This window comes from Harpia harpyja, chromosome 10 (genome assembly GCF_026419915.1).
Source record: "Harpia harpyja isolate bHarHar1 chromosome 10, bHarHar1 primary haplotype, whole genome shotgun sequence".
NCBI lineage: Eukaryota > Metazoa > Chordata > Aves > Accipitriformes > Accipitridae > Harpia > Harpia harpyja.
Genome location: NC_068949.1, coordinates 38592326 through 38610093, shown reverse-complemented (window position 1 = coordinate 38610093; position 17768 = coordinate 38592326). Strand labels below are relative to the sequence as shown.

Genomic DNA, 17768 nt, shown 5'->3' with positions numbered 1-17768 from the left:
GCAAGCATCTTGAAAATGAGAGCTTGTCATAAGAGTGATCGGGGCATCCAGTAGAGAAAAGTGTGAAAAGGGAGCAGTGGAAACTTTGTTACTGGTAACACACTGAAGTACAACCACTAGTCTAAGCTGAGAGTTAACTAGTGGGAAATGTTAATGAGCTGTAGAAATCTGTGGCAAGTGACATAGCTCTAAGAGAACAAAAATACTAACGGCTTCAGTCATTGGTTCACAATGTAAAGACTTGCCTTTCTGGAATGGTTAAGTAGTTGTCTAGGCAAAGCTAAATATTGCATGGAATTAATAAAGTCAAGTAAGTAGTGTTGTAGGTCTGCTTCTGCACTCAACATCCATCAGCTTTTGTACAGCCTACAATCTCAGTGCATCTCTGACATGCCCTCATTTCTGTTTTGCCTTAAACAAAACATTGCTAACCTGGAACTCTTAATCTGCCCCAGGGCTCCTGTGACACCCCCTTCCAGCTGCTGTGCTGCTTTCTCATTTGAATGAGTAATCTGAGTGTTCCCTTCAGCTCACAGTTCTCTCTTTCCATCCAGCCTATCAAAATCCTGCTAATGCTGTCTGCATGACAGCTTTTCCTGTCTGTACATACTGCTGAGCTTTCATCAAAGCTGTAACTGATTTTGCATCTTGGTTACTGCAGCATCATTTCCTTGGCTTTGGCAACTGTAATCTGGCCTGTTCTCTATCTCTTCAGAATATTGCCACTAAAGGGTTTTGTGGCCTCACATTTGACAGGGAATCAACCTACATTTGACTCCTTCATTTGTGTCGTCTCAGACATAAGCTGCATGTCCTGGACATGAACATCTGTAATGCAAACTCATTTTCCTCCTCTGAAACCCCCTCTAAAATGCTGTTTTATTCACGCATACAAAAAGTTGACTGTGATTAACCTACTGATATGTGAAAACTGCTCCTCATTGCTTCTTGCTGTTACTCTGCCTGCCCCATCTGTATTCATCTATTGTGCTTTTTGTATCCTTAACTCTTTTTATACTTGAGTCATTACCTCTTTGAAGCAGGTGTTTGTTTATTCTCATTTGTCTTGCTCTCTGGGGCCTCCCGAGGGACTAAGTCTGGTAGGCTGTAGAGCTGCATGTCTTTACAGCTTCACTTTGCTGAATCAAAATTGCTCTGTTCCTGAATAACAGTTCACAGATGCTTCTTCCTGTCCCTCATGCTTAATTTCTATGTGTCCAGAGATAGTTCTAAAGCTGTGTGACACTTGTTGAGGTCTGGTCACGCTTGGAGTGAGCTCTGTGGCAAGAGCAGAGTATCATCTCTGTAAGACCCACTTTGGCTTAAGTTTCCTTTCTCAAAGCATGTCTGCTGGGATAAGTGTGCATTGCATCTGTGTTCGTTACATCCTGAATAATGACTCTCAGGATGCGTTAGTCAGGTTTGCCATTGTCCCCACCAGTAAAATATAAGGCACCATAAATAGCGTTAACTTTTCTTGTTTCCGTGTCCTAGTTGTTCTGTTTAAAATTTTTTGCTTTGGTGTAGTTGTCAGAAGTGCTGCATTTACCAGTATTAGAAGGAATCCCATTCTCATGAAGAACTCGCATCGTGAGTAATAAATTCAAATTGTTGATACATTTTCTTATTTTGGAGACCTTGGCAGCATGGTCTGGTTGGACAACATGTAGTAGGACTCCATCCCGCTCATTTGGGTGGGACCTGCCCTTATTCTTGTCCTTGCAGAAGCAGCCAAATGCAACTACCTGCACTGGCCCTGAGGTTTAAACCCCAACGTGAAAAGATGGCTTCGATGTGGAGGCAAGCCACTTCTTGCTCGTGAACATGGCCTGGCACTTACTGCCTCATCAGAATGGTGTGTGGACATGGACAGAAAACCAGGATCCCACCTCTGTGTCGTCTGAGGTCCTACTGACACAAGAAAAATTCAGTGTTTTCTTAGTCTTGTATTACTGATGACAAAAAAAAAAAAAAACAAAAAGTGTGTCTTCTAATGGAAAGGTGAAACTCTAAAAGTATTCAAGATGATTTGTGTAGAAATCCATTGAATCTAGGTAGGCATGAATACTTGGTTCAGTCTTAACAGCACTTTGCTGTCTTAATATATTACTATGAGCAGCACTTTTAATCCTTTACCCAAATGAAATTCAGGCACTGTAGATTGTTTATTAGAGGAACACAGCATCCAATATTCTTGGCAGAGTGTTTCTTTTTAGTAAAGGCATTTTTCCAGCTCATCTTTCAATACACATTCTTTGGGCACAGTAAGTGCAGAGCAGAATCTGCAGGCTGGAATTCCGTGAACATGCCAATAGGAATAAGGTTTTAAGGAACAGTTTGGAGTGTGACAGGAGTTCCTATGTGAATGCAGAAGCTATAAAAAAAGAAAGTAAAACATGGCACACCAAATGCACTCAAGGCAGAGCAAAGGAAAGGGAAGGATAGTGCATTTTTGTAAGCTTGCCCCAAATGTTCTGTAGGCTTACAAACATCAGTCAGCTGGTCTACTTAGAGATATCAAGAGTTCTTTTTCTTTTTAATATGAACTGTTGATTTTGAAATAGAGTTCTAGAGCTCTGAAGTAGATTTATCTTTCAATTACAAATAGCAAATAAAATCATTTGCACGTTAAGCTCGTATAAATAGAGAGGCAGTCTAGGTCCAGTGAGCCTGAAATTCCAGAGGCTTTCTTTAACCAGCTCTTATGCTGAATATATATTAATGTTTTCACATCAGTTTCATCACTGAATGCGCATGATGAGAATTATTTAACACGTTGTGTTCCATGGTTACATTACATTACATCAATCAGTACTAGCCTGCTCTGTAGAAACCTTCGGAGAAAAGTAAACACATTTGGTGAGAGAGTAATGTGATGACACATAAAATTCCTTGCTAATAAAAACGTGATGTGAAATGTGTTTGGTTTTTAAAAAGATGACTAGAGAGACTTAACCAGATCGATATCTGTGAAGCTGAGCTACACTTAACTCCTTTGTAAGTATTTTCTTTGGTACATAAAACACACACAACTGAAATTTATTTGTCTAGGCACAGTGTAACAGACTTCTGCTATAAACTACATAAAAAGGCAATGATGTTCAGGCATAAGCAGCACTGGGAAGCTGGTGATTTCTTTGAAACTGTAGTTGTTAGTGGAGGCAGATGAAGCAGAAGTGCGTTAATGCATCAACCATCCTGATTATTTGTAGCTTCTGGGGTTCTCTTGAGTCCATGCTTTCACTTTTGTGATATTAAGATCTTTTTAATCATAAGGATTAAAATGTTTATTAAGTGATATGATAGGGAGGATTCTGCATCTTGTAGCTATGTTTAATTAGGAAAGGATAACTAATTGAGGAGTGAAGATTACAGAGTGGGAACTCAGCACAGTGGGAAACGTGTACTAACTGATCTTGGTTTATATGTTTTAATTACCCAGCCAGGTTCAAGCGAAAGCAGAGGCAGTTGACAAAGCCATCTGCTAATCCAGTTCTGTACATTTCTGTTTGTCCAATTCTGTGGCACAAGTTGGAATATTTGGAGGTTTTCTTTTTATTTTGCTAAGCAAGTAAAATAGGAGGTTTTTGTAGCATTCTAGGTAAGAATAGGTAGATAGAGCTGTGCCTGTCTTAGAAAGCTGTGGAACATGTCTCTCAGGATCTTGGAAATTGTCTGAAAGGGCACTGGAACCAACAGAAATAGCAAAAAATTAGAATCTTCCCTCTGCCTGGCAGAAGGACTATGCTAGATGGGGTTTTCCAGTCAAAAGAAGAAAACGACAGTCTTAAAGGCTTTAAATTACAATCAGGAGGAGTCAGGGGAGTGATAGAAGTCCAGAAACAAATATAAATCAGTGTGGACAAGGTCTAAAACTAGCGGGTAGGATTGTCTGTAACAAGTTCATAGAAAGGACAATGAAGGAGGATAATAGGTCTAAAAGGCATCTTAGATGCCAGTATTCAATTACAAAGACAGGGAAAAGAAATACAAGCTGAAAATATTAAGGCAAAATCAGAAAGCCCAAGGTACAGAATAAGATGCAACTAACATAAAATAGCAAGCATATAGTTTTCTCGGTGAAACTGCTCTCAGTCAGGGCCACTTGTGTCTCTTTAATAAAATCAGCCTGAGCCGTAAGGACCTACAGTGAGGATATTTTGAAACAAAGGGAAGGGGGGAGCCTAAGACACTAGGAGAATACTTAAATAGGAAGAGAGTCAGGCTTTGCTGTTGTGGTAACTGGAGCATGCCCGTGGTACAGAAACCATTTCTAGAATAATATAACATGAAAAATTGAAAAGCTTCTGCGAATTTAATGGCTTCATTTTTCTAATGCATGCTACTCATAAAATTTGCAACTAATGTCCTCCTGCACCTTGGGGGATATAATGTAATGCAGCAAAAAATTCTTGGTAATGCCACTTTGAGCTAAGCTTTCATTTACTGCACAAATGTGATCTGTGGCAACAGTCACTTGGGAGTGAGCTGCAGCATCGTCACCCTAGTGGAAGTATGGACTCAATCCCACTGTGGTCCCATTTACCATCAACCTGTCAACAAACATAACCTCTCTCATAGCACGTTATTGTTTGGCAGTGTGTGAGTCAGCTTCAGTAATGCTAATTTGGATTTGTGGTCCCAATACCTGTGAAAATTTTGGAGGAATGAAAGGGCAGGGGCACAACAAAACAAGCAATCTGGAGATTTTGTGTAGCCTGTTGTGCAAAGAGAAAAGTTGGTGATTTCAGAGTCTTGTGTTTTTTCCTTACCTTGTAAGGCATCCAAGATTCTTCCCCTTAGAAAATTGTGTCTACATATCTGGGATTACTTCTGAGACCAAAGTGTGATAGACTAGATGTGATATCCTAAGTAAGGTCTGCTGCAATTATTGGTATTCTTTTCTGTCTCACAAATACAAGAAATCCTTTTCTCTCTCATGATGACCCAGAAAGCTTGTGCCTTGCCTGCGTGTAGCAAATCATCTTTCTTTCTTATCAGCAGTTCACAAAAGCTTTTTGAGGAATAGCCACAGGTAAACTGCAGAACCTTCTCCATGCATTGTAAACAGAAGTGGTTTTAATGCTGCTTCATGATTGTTAGCCAGTGTTCGTAATTCAGATATTTCCTTCCTTATGTTCCACTTTCCTTCCTCAAGGCCTGCTCATCAGCACGTGCTACAGTACTAATTTCCAAACCACTCTGCTCAGATGTGTTCTTGGATTCATCCATCTCACTGTTATAACCTGTGAGTGTTGTTTCTCTGCAAACTACAGAGCTCTTCCCTAGAAAAGTGAAGTATAATTGGAAGAGGACATTTTTGGATTTAAGATAGCAACAGGAATAATCTTCTCATCATGCCATGAAGTAGGACTTATGTATCTCTGTTTCTGTCTGGAAAGCAGCCACTTCTAGAAATTCAGTTCCAGTGGGCATCTTCTAAAGGCAGTGGAGAACAGACACCCCTTCTGGGGGTAGGTAAGCCCTCATTTTCTGTCTTAATAAGGACAGCAGAATCTTTTTACATTAGGAGACATTTGGGGCAGACCGCCATACATACATACATACAAAATGGCAACTGAATTTTCACACCACTCCTCTCAGTAGTTGGCAAAAGGCAGCTGAAATACTTTGTTTCCACTGAAAGTGTTCTATGGATGCACCTCCTGGTGATGCAGGTTCCAGTACAGGGGAGAAGAGAGAAAGCAGGAGGCTTATGACAGGGATATAGGGTCTGTGACTGCATCAGAAAGCATTCAGACAGCAGCGTGTTTGGAGTTTTGGGTGCTGTCTTGTGCTGCTGGGAGATGTGGCAGCCCTTCCCATCTCTGCACAATCTGTTCAAAACAGATGTGAACCCTCAGTGAGCCAACACTGCTCCTGTGGCTGTGGCTGGTGCAGATCTGAGCCCAAACTCATGAGCTTGCTGAAGTATGTGCGTGAAGAGGGGAGTTAAAGACTGAGGGGGTAGAACAGGCAGTGGTATGTGGCAGTTCCTCCTGACCGTCTTCCCAGATCCTCCCACAGGTGCAGTACACACATTTTCCTACATTTTTATCTCTGATTTCCATCTCTCACCTTTGCCAAGACAGAACAGAAGATTCTTTCCTTCCACATTAGCCCTCAGGTCTGCAGGGCCCTGTAAAACCCTGAAATCACCTCCATGGGGAGTTCAGCATGAATGGTCTTTTCCTTTGAGAAGTAAACAAATGACCAACAGTCCTTCAAAAATTAAAGATGTATTTTTTTCAATGAAAGGATAACTTTAGGTTAAACAGCTTGTACACATTTCTCGGTGATTTCTGACAGGTATAAAATAGTTCAAGATTGTCCCAAGGACCTTTTTCTTTGAGTCGTAGGACATGTCTGCTAGTTTTGGGGTAGGGTGACGTTCCCCTATCAGAGCTGCCACAGTACAGTTTTAAATTATAAATTTCCTCAGGTTTTTGAACTAAGACAGACCGGTTAAAGGACTTCATCTAACTGTGAGAGGAGGGTGACATTTTGGAAGGTTTGACAGAGAGGAGCCCTTTTTGTCATCGTGGTTGTTTTCTGCAAGAAGCCGCATTTACCTTAGCATTTGGACTAGAAGTATAATCTTAATCCTTGTAACATTTATATAGTGAATACTGTATTCTTTCAATATTCTGCAATTCTGCTAGTGTCACATATAGGGATCTGACAATATTTCCCATTCTCTGTCCTCTCATTGCTCCTACTGCTCAGGAGAACTTCATGTTTGCACGAGTAATACTTCACAGAGCTCAGAAGCCCTTGAGACTATCTGCTTCTCTTCCTTTGCTGCCTTCCATTATGCATTTTAGGAGTTTCAAAAGTTTGTATTATATCCTACATTTAGCAAATTTTATTGTTTTATAAATTTTAAAAGGGAAATTATAATACAAAATCCAGAAGACCTCATGAGTATGGGTTTTAATAATAGAATCAAACAGTGCTTACAGTCCCAAAGAGTTCCAAGGTCAGGTTGAAAATACAAAGAATAGATTATAAAAATAATCTATAAAATATAAAGTATAGAAATGCACTGGTAAAGCAATCTGTGCTCTTAGCTGGGTAACAGCAACCCCAGGAAAAATAAATTGAGGCAGTCTGACCATGCTTAGCAAAGGCGTTTATCTCAATAAGACAGCCTAGCCATCTATAACAAATCAGTTCATCTAATCAGTGACCACACAAATACAGCCGTTTTGACTGTAGCCAATGCAACTCCACAAAATTCATTATTCAGAGTGTGCTGAAAGTAAAAGTCACAATTCATTACAGTTCTAGGTGCCTCATTTATCTTCTTGCTTTTCAGAATGGGATAATGCCAGAGTTTCTAAACAGCCATTAGGAGGGAGCAATGTTATAGGCTGTACTTTATTTCTTATCATAGGAGTAGCTTTATTGATAGGTTACTAAACAGTAATGAAATGAATTCTGCTTTGGTCCAAACCAGCTTGCTAAGTAGCATGATCAGGTATGTGTATGACGGATAGCCAGCTTGATTATTCAGAGTCCAAGCATCCCCCATTCCAACAAACTTTGGCAATAGCTCCATTGTAAACCTTGGTATTGAGTTGGATACTCAGAAATTGATGCATTTGCTTTAGTGGATTGTTTCACAAAGTTTGGTCTAAGTGACTTGCAAAATGTTATGTGGGGAGCTCGTAGCAGAGCTGAACGCAAAAGAATTGAGCTTCAAGTCCAGGTCTGCTATTTGTATTCTCATACTTTTAAGCACAAGACCATTTTTTCTCTACACCAAATACAGGAAAATGAATTAATTAGGAATTGAATTTCCCTGTCTGACAAGACACTGGACTGAGGCAGATTGGGTTTTTTTGGTGCAGATTGTATTAGTGCTGTAAACTCAACTTGTGTATCCTTGATGCATTAAACTAACTGCTTTTGCTATATTGAATCACTTTAAAAAGTGACTGATGGCTGATGTTTAAGGCTAAAGGACTGCTTAGGACTGTTGTGCTCTTTATATTTTCAGATTTTAAAAGTGTAGCTTTCAGATTAAAAAAAAAAGTGCACTGTGACAAATGTTTCCTTTTGATCCCAAGACACTTAAATAAAAGTTCTAATTGACTGAACTCCACACGGAAACCTGTGACGCCCTGAATAACTGCAGGCTTGTTACAGTGAGCCTGGTACTGCTGTCATACTGTCAGACACGATGGGCTCCCTCTCGCTGATACAGGCAATGATTTGACATGGCATTCACAAAGACAAGGAATGAGAAAGTGTGTAGGTCTTTGGCGTTTGGGAGATTCCTACCCGCAGTTCTGGTCTTTCTCACCGTGTAATACCTGCATCATTTTAGAATCATGGAAGCATTCATTGGAAGTGTTTGTTGGAGATCATCTAGTCTGACCTTCCATTTGAAGCAGGGTTATTGCCAACACCAGGTCAGCAGTGGCTTTGTTGAGCCAAGTTTTAAAAATCTCCAAGGACAGAGATGCCTCTGTGGGCAGCTGTTCCAGTGCTGCATCACATTCCTAATAATACCCAATTTGTAATACCCAATTTGAACTCTGCAAGCTGCAATATGTGGCTGTTGCCCCTTGCTATATCTCCTGGCAAGACTGAGAAAAGTCGTGTTCTGCTATCTTTGTAACTGCCCTTCAGATAGCTGCAGGCAGCTATTAGATTCCTCCTTGGCCGCCTTTTTACCAGACTAAACACACCAAGCTCCCTCAGTCTGCCCTTACAGAACATGTTCTCTAGCAGTCCTCCTTGAACCCTCTCCACTTTCTCCATGTCTGTTGTGAACTGAGGGGTGTAAAAGTGTTCAGGGGATAGCCTTTACAGAGCTCATTCTGTAGCCGTTACTCATGGAAATTGGCAGTCATGAATACGTGTACTGAGAAATAACAAGGAAGTAAGTGCTGTAGTAGAGGGCTGTAAGTGATTCTAGTGGTTTCTTTGGAATTAACAATAATAATAATAGTTTACACAGTGATTACATATTTTCATCCCAGCTTTTTGAAGTTGGTATCCAAGAGTTTCTTCCACCATAAAACTAAGGCTAATTATAAATAAAATAGTAATCTAAGCCTCTTGCCCCTTCAACATATACGTTCATGCACAAACTCTTAAGTGGGGAGTAGTGTTGCTATTAACTGGAATAAATTTATATCTCATCTGGTAAAGTTCACCAGACCAGGTATATGGGTGCAAGTGAGAGGTACCTTATTATCATCTATCCTGATTTCCTGCAGATTAGGGGATTTAGTCTAAAAACTCCCTTCACAGGAGTTCATAGCTTACGGGTTTTACCTTTGAAGTGTGAGCAGCAGTAAGTTCAGCCTACGTGAAGGCTGTAGGAAGGCTGTGAATTTTCTGTGGGTTAGTTACTTTGTATGAGCTTCTGGTATGGGCAAGCCCTGGGAATTCAAAAAGCACTGCAAAGCCTAAGCTCTGGTATTTTAAAAGCAAGGAAAAATTGTATAAATATATAGTAACAGTAACTGCTTCATCATGGCAGAAGGGAAGATATCTGGGCTCTCAGAGAGGTCTCAGGATAATCCCAAAATCCTAAGGACAATTTAAAGGCCGATTTTTACGTTGGGTTTCATCCTTCTACGTCTTTTATGTTACTTAATCACTTACGCTAGTGCAAAGTGAATATATGAAAACTATTACAGGGGTCTCTCAACTTACAGTTTTGTGCCCCCTCCATTAAACCTGTGGCTTTTCCGCTTTTCACCTTTCCTAATTTATATTTCCCTTGCCTGCAAAATGAATTTACTACTATTTTACCATACCTGAGATTTCATTTATGCTCTCTCAAGCAGTTTTCTCACAGAGAGATGAGCATCTTTGTCCTGTCACTTAACAGGGAAATGTTACAAATGGGGAAGCTGACACTGAAGGAATTCTGCAGCTGTGATAATTATCCACTATGTTCTCACTTGTGAAATGCAAAATACCAGTGGCACTTGATCAGAATAGGATGCAGGACAGCCTGTGCCACAAACCTAATTTTAGCTCAACAGGCAACAATAGTGTGAAAATGTATGCATTTATGTATATCTATTATATATATGCATGTATGTATAGCAGGTGTTGTTTAAGAGAAAGCAAAAAGCTCTTGGTTCTGTAGAGCAAAAAGTGCCTCTGTGACACTGTAGATGTTAGATCTTTGCAGGATCAACCACCACCCAAACATTGTGTTGACTGGATTTCAAAAAAAAAAAAAAAAAGAAAAAAAGAAAAAGATAGATGTTAATTCTCAGTTTTCAGCTAGGCTTTTAAATCCTGAGGATGAATTTTTGAAAGGAGGGGAGCACCCAGCAGCTCTTCCTCCTGCCTTTGGCAAACGCAGCCTCTTTGCTGTGGTCACTAAGAGGAATCTGGGTGCCTTTGAAAATCCGGTTTGTTTTGTGGTTGTTGAGCAATTTTAAGAATCTGTCTTTGAACAGATAAGTGGACTGAGCTAAATGGGCTGTCTGGCCTCACTCTGTTGTATTTATTCACGATACTTATTGTGCTGCAGTACTCTTCATCACTCTGAAGACTAATGGCAAAGCATCAGTGTATGTGATGGCGTAATGATTTTCAAACATTTTTTGTGAAGGCTTCTTAAATCTCAAGGCTGAAGATCTAGCAAAACTGCATGTGCTGTGCTTTTCATGCAGCTTTGTGATGTCCACTAGCCCCACTCTCTGCCAACCCAGCTCCCCCTTACGTGCCTCTTTGTGATTGGTAATGCTGAGAGTCTTTTTCCATGTTGCTCATCTTCTTTCCTGGCATGCTCTGCCTCTGTAATCAGATCTCAGTCGTTTATTTGTGACATCCCAGTTTGATGCCATAGAACTGGAGAAAGTGCTAGCTAGTGAAAAAGGAGGAGGATTAGAGAAGAGCCCACTTACCAGGGCACTAAGTGGATGGTGTTATCATGAATCCCTTAACACAATGAACTGATTAGTTTAAACGGTGTAAATTTCACAAGGCACTTAATTTCCAACTGTTGTTTTGTGTTGCCTTGATTCAGTCACACAATACTTTCTTCATGCGGGCTATGCGGTGCTTAACTTGCAATCATGGCTTTCCTATTGTTACTAATTATAATAAATATCTTGGAAAATAGAAAAATGTTGATGTTAATTCACAGCTTCTGTTTTTTTGGCTGAATGATGTTGTCCTGCAGAGCTTCATTTGCTAATGAAGCACATTATCTTTATGGAGCTATTTCATGGACTCCAACTTTCAAATTGTCTCTCTGGTGCCTACAAATGTGGCTTTAGTGGTAAAACAGGTTTAAAAGGTTCTTCCTACTACCCAAAAGAATGTATCATTACACTCATCTGGTCTGCAGCGTTGCTTCAGAAGTGATTAAAGTAATGCAGTTGGTGGAGGTGGCAAACTGTGAAAACAGAATGGGGACCCAAGGCTGTGATGGAGCTGTCCCTGCAGCTTCTGCACGTGCTATGTGTCACATGCAGAAATTGAAGCTTGCTGTTTGGCAAAGAGTAGCATTTGGCTGGGACACTGAACTGTAGTTCTGGGGTTGTGGAGTGAATTCCCACCTCATCGTGGGTTCCTGTGCACCGTTAGCCAAGGCTTTTAGTCTCTGTGCCTTGTTTTTCTAACTGTCTAACAAGGGTGGTTCTTCTCTTGCACATGTTTATCTGTTTAGTTTATTTATGCTACATTTTTGTATCTGGAAATTATTAATTGTGAATGCAGTGCCTACAGCACTGATGTAGTACTGAATCAGATCTTAAATGACTACAAAATTTATCAGAGCAGTAAATTAGAATTTATTCAATCAGACCTCATTCTTAGTTTGTTTCTCTTTCTCAAAGATCAAATTTAACTGCCATGAAAGTAATATCGCATATTACTCTATACTTAGTTTACAAAATTTTTCCTTTAGTGGTTTTCAATGCATAAAGCACAAAGGCACTAGTATATGTGTTCTACAGATAGGTAATCTGAGCTAGGAAGGAGTATAGAGTCTGCCAGGATCGTCTCACTGGTTAGTAGTGCAACAGAAAGTGAAATTCACTTCTGAGTATAAGCACAGTTCTTATCCAGAGAAAATACATTTTTAAAAATTTGTGAGTATATGTTGGAATAATTTACTTATTCCATTTGACTCTGAACGTGCTGTAGGAAATGTTATTAAATGGGTAAAAAATGGGTCTCGATCAGATTATTTTCTCTAGTTCAGAGAACTGCCCTGAACTACTCCCTGGACCAAAGGGGAATCAAGGGGTCACAGTGGCCTCTGTGTTCCTCTTGCAGTGGTGAAAACCAGCACTCTGCAAGTTAATGTAAGCATTAGCACTGAAGTAGACCCAGCTGCAGTTTGCTCTGGCCCTGCGCAGATCTGATTAATCCTAAATCTGTGTAGTGCTCCTTTGTACCTCCATTATTTCCAGTATATACTAAATCTTAACCTTTTCTCTTTTACTTTTCGGACCTTTTTCAGAGGCTGTGTTAAGATATATTTTCACCATATTTTTGCCATAAGGAAGATGCTGAGTTTATAATAATATGTACAGCTGCATTTTAACAGGTTGAGGCTTTTTTGCCTGTGTTAACATAACACTGAGGTGCAAGAACCATCTGAATCTAATCCTATGTGGGGGGTAAAATTTACCTCATCCTTCATTTTATTTATTTATTTATTTAATGTTTTTATCTCCCCCACCCCCTGTGCTGAAGAACATAATGATTCTATGATTCTATGATAATCAAGGCAGATCCCTCCACTAACAGTCTTTCTCAGAATTTGCCTGTGTGGGGCTGATTTGGTCGTGTGAGCTGCTGCTTTCCTACCTGGCTTGGCAGGGTAGCACCGCTAGCCTGCAGAGGACCCAGGGGGCTGGCCCACAGCTTCAGTCGGGTTTGACAGCCCTGCTATAGACTATTCTTCCTCCACACAACCTGAGGGATGTAACAATCTAATTTTTTTATGTACAAACTTAACACAAATACTTCCCTTTTGGATGGAGAAAAGTTCTTGGAAAGAACTGCACAAGACAGGGTGGTGTTTTGGTCATTGCTGTTGTGCCCCTCATGTAGTTTCATTCTGCAGGTTTGGCCTTTTTTAATGATCTGGTTCCAAAAGTAAGCTAGACCTATGCAGTGATCTTGTGAAAGTGTGTGTGCCTGCTTGTGTTATCACCCAGTGTTGATGGAATGGCAGAAGCTTCAGAAATGATTGAAAATAGGCTGCTGTGTGCAGGAAAGCATGGTTATGTGTTGTTCCCTGACAATGGGAAAAGCTGCAGTGTGAGCTGAGAGCCTCCCAGCCCTCACAGCAGTCAGCCGTGAGATTTCAGAAGTTTTAGTATTCAGAAAACAAGTTTGACTTTAAAGTTTTTTGAGTGAAGAGGAAATGTATGTACATGAAAGAGAAAGAGAGGATTTCCAGGCAGATAAAGCTCAAGGAAATAAAGATGAATACAAAATACATGGGGCTGACTCCAGTTTAACATACGATTCTAATAATAAATCGGTGTCTTAAATTCAACAGATGGAGTACTTTTTTTCTGTATGTGGGGGGTTTTTTTGCACTATTTAAGACCTTAGTATCAGTTATTTTAATCAGTTTTATAGCTCAAGGAAATGGGTGCACTCCATGTAAGGCATGTTCCTTGTGTTACGAGTCGGTGGTCAGGTTTTTTTATTGTTTGCCTGTAAAAAGATGCCTGATGTATCCTTCTGAAAAAGCAAAAAAGGACATCTAACTTTTGCTTTCAATAGTTTGAAATGACAGTAATAGGAAACGTGTACCTTGTCAATGATAGCATGTTTCCTAATATGCTATTCCTTCTGAGATCACCATGGTGTAATAAATAAAGCCTGATAGAGCAACAGCATTCTGCCTGGCTGTGTTATGAAATACAGGAATACTCCAGCTAAATGCTGATGCTTCTAATTATGGCTGCTTTCAGAGATGGGAGCTTTTCATCTAGGCCTACCTCGTGGCTTCATTGCCTTTTAAAAAGGCTCAAACTACATGGAATATTCTACTATAATGCTGTCTTTAAGGCCATATACATTACAATGTTATAAAAAAAAAGTGCATTGCTTTTTTCATTGTGCGTCATGGCATGTGAGGCTGGGTTTTAAAAGTACCATCTTTTAATCTGTAGTAATGATGATTCTGTGTATGGAATGAGTGAATATCGTTTAGTTCTCTGGAAATGCTCAGACTGCTATACTGAGCTTCAGTCCAGATCTCACTATTTGCTAATGATGAATTAGTCTAACACTTGGCAGCTGATGCTGTTCAGGGAATCAGTAATGTATTTGTGGTCAGCTGTGGCTCTCGTCTGGTGACACATCTCTGGCTATAAAAGCAGACCAAGTGCACCAGGTTGAGAATTCAGCTGCATCTGGATGGTAAAGTTATTTGTGCTCCAGTATGCGAGGCTTTGAAGCAATTTGAGGTCTGCTGTCGATGATGCATTTTGAACAGCAATGCACTGGCACCATCTCATAGACCTGTTTTACTGGAGTGAGTGAAAATCTGGGAGTTCAGTTGTCAAAGCATGAAATCCTAGTCCTCAGGCATATAAGCAAAGTCAGTCTGGGGCAGTCTTTTAAAGTAGGTCTTTCATAGTGTTCTTGGCTTCTTCCATGTATATAAATGCAGCAATGTCCTGCAAATAAATTCATTTTTAAGAACTTTTTGGTGTTCAAAGGATTGTTGTAATTCCATGATGGGTTTTCCACATTTGCGGTTTTGGGAAAACCTCTGTCTGCTGCTTTCATGTTTCCTAAGCGATGACTGGGTTTATACTGCTAGTGAGTATAATGGGAGAAAGAAAATCCCCTTAGCAGACTGGAGTCAAGGCATGGCTCTGTTATAAAGTCTGCTATAAGCTGCCCTAGACAAAAGCAACATGATGCATCTGTCCCACTGCCAGAATGATCTATAATAATGTTGAACACCAAGACATTGTTTAGATCTGTCCTGTTCAAGCCTGTTAACTTGTGAATCTCTGTTCTTAGTTACAGTAGTACTGGGGCAGCAGTGGGTGAGGGCATGGAGTGAGGCAGATAGAAAGGAACAAATGTAAAAATATAACAAATTCCCAAACTTCTACAGTTAATATTTTTAATGAATGCATCACTGTTTCTTTGTGTTGACCGCCTGCTGTTTTCGCTCCTCTTTCTCTGCACACTAGATATTTTTCTCCCATCTGTCCCTTTCTCCTTGGCTGTAATGATGGGCCAGAGGTACTGCCTCCTAAGTCTTCATCTTCTCAGAGCTTGTATTAAAGCAACCTCATTGCTCCATTCCTCCCTAGCAGTATGTATGTGCTCATGTTTCTTTCTCATCGCCCCTTCCCCCATTCTCTCTGTGCTGTCTACAGATATATATGTACAGTAATGTGCTATCTCTGATGATCTAAGCAGAAATACTACATACACAAGGTATGAAATAGTCTATTGATCCATCCATATATATATATATGTACATATAAAATTACATACATGTTGGATGCCTTTTACCTTTCACTGTACAAGATTCTTTGTATGGTCTTCTTATGATGTGAAATAACACATTTTTCATTGTAACTGGCCCTTCAAACTCTGTAAGAAAAGCTTTTTAACAAAACCCCCCAACATTTTCGTCATGAAATTCTGTTAGGATCAGCTGTGCTTTGAACTGTTAAAAACTGTCATTTCTGTTGAATGTTTTCCTCAGGAGATATTTTGAGTATGTTAAAATAATATCTAGAGAGAAAAAGTAGCAAGAATAGCATCTGCTATACTTGGAGGGTCTGAGAACATGGATCTGAGTCCATCCGCTGCAGGTCACTGCCTTCCTCGCCTGACATGCAGGCTGCAATGTGAAAAGTTCATGGTACAGACTACTGCTGGAGGAGGGGAGGAAGCAAGTGTTATTGTTAATGGTTTACTGTTTTCTTTTAGCAGAACCAGCCTTGGAAATTTGTACCAAAATCCCCCCTTAGAACAGATGACTGCAATTAATATGATCTTCCCCCCCCCCCCCCAAGTTAGGAAATACCAGTACATTCCCTGCGTGTGCAACTCAGTTCTTGTCACCTCTGCAAATTCTTTATGATGTAGCCTTTGGATTTTAATATCCTTAGCAGCAAACTATTTTCTCCCTAAAATACAATTTTCTCTTCTAGTGCGTAGGTTAGACAGGAGACTAAGAATTGCTTTGTTTGTGCTACTAACATTTATCCAGTACATGGAGCAGACTGAGCACGCTAAGTTTATCCACATTGCTGGATATTAAAAAAACACTTGCTGCTCAGATTCAGAGCTCCCACAAGACATGATAATAGATTTAATATATGTGAAAACTGCAGCAGGGTAGTAGGGAGCTCTTTGTTCTCCATGCCCTTACTGGATAGGGCAAGAAATGCTGGCCTTAAAATTGCAGCAAGAAAGATTCAAATTAGGCTTTTAGCAAAACTTCCCAAAGGCAAAGACAGTAAAGGGCTGAGAGTTTGTGTGCAGAGACCATACATTTTTGGAATTTTTTAGCAGATTAGATAAATATCTGTCAGGGACCAAGTATTGATTCATATCTTGAATGTTGGCCTTTCCAGTGCAACAAATTAAAGCTTTGTGTGTAGAAGAGCTCAGCTGGAAATAAGTGATGTTGAAGTGAGCTGTCGTGAAACCAGCCCTGCTTGTGCCTAGTACATCCAGACCAGTTGGAGGAAAGATTGGATTTATACTGAGGCATGATGCAAGAACTTCCTCTTCATCCCGAGTACAGCTTCAGAGCTTTATCTAAGCCTGTGCCTGCCAACATGCTTGCATGCAAGTGGTATGATGGCAGGAGAGTCTGGCTGGGACCTGTACTTGACTGATAGTCTTTTTATATGGGTTAGGGTTACTCTGGTTGCTGTAAATCAGCGTTTTCCAAATTTTGAAAGTTTGGTTGCAAACATTCTTTTCAAGATAATATTTTTCAATAGGCATTGCCACAAGGCTGGCAAGGTTTGATATTCTGTGGTATTTGCACAGTATTGTCGTTCCCAGACAGTTCCACTAATTTCCGATCATACTGTTGAGTCCAGTGGATGTAACCGAAGCAGAAGGTTTTACCCAACAGCAATAAAGCATGTAAAGTGACCATAATCCCAATCATGAGGTGTACTTTTAAAATAATGAGCAACCATGATTAGTTTAACCCTTTCTTATTTTGGAATTTATTTGTACTTTTTTTTCCTTTTTTGTTATCAACAATGAGGAAGATGCTTTCTATAAAAATCTATTTATCTTATCTATTAAGATGGAGAGGGTAAAATGAGTCAGTAAACGTGAAGGACAATTTTATGTCTCCAAGTCTTACCCCAGTATTGCTTTTTGAACAAGCTTTACTTTGAGTTTCTAGCTGCAGGTGTAAATTAGCCAGCAATTCCCACAGCCCACAGTGTAGCTGTATGAAGGAAGCCAAATTCCAGTCCAGGTCCGCAGTCTTTCCATGTGAGTCTGCCTTTTTTTGGGGGTGCTCTGGAGCCACCACAGTGGTTGTGTATGAGTTGAAGTGAAGGTTTGCTGGCAGACTGACAGCGGAAGCAGAAAAATGTTTATACGTGTATTTGTTTGCTAGCATGCTTTAGTACGCAGGCACTTAACTGAAAAACAATAGCAGGTAAACCAAAAGTTGGGCAAAAATTGTTGAAAGATGCTGTTACCTATTTTAACAGAAAATCATACAGTAGGGAGAAGTACAGGAGAAAAGAAATGAAAACACAATTTTGTCAACTGCCCTTTGATATTTTTCTCTAAGCCCAGCTCTGAGAGTG

At 40.0% G+C, this 17768-nt stretch overlaps 1 protein-coding gene across 1 annotated transcript in view; it reads left to right on the top strand.

The window, feature by feature from the left end:
• The window catches only part of HSPA12A (heat shock protein family A (Hsp70) member 12A), a 63284-nt gene that overhangs the window by 30744 nt on the left and 14772 nt on the right, over positions 1-17768 (top strand). The gene's annotated exons all lie outside the window — the stretch shown is intronic.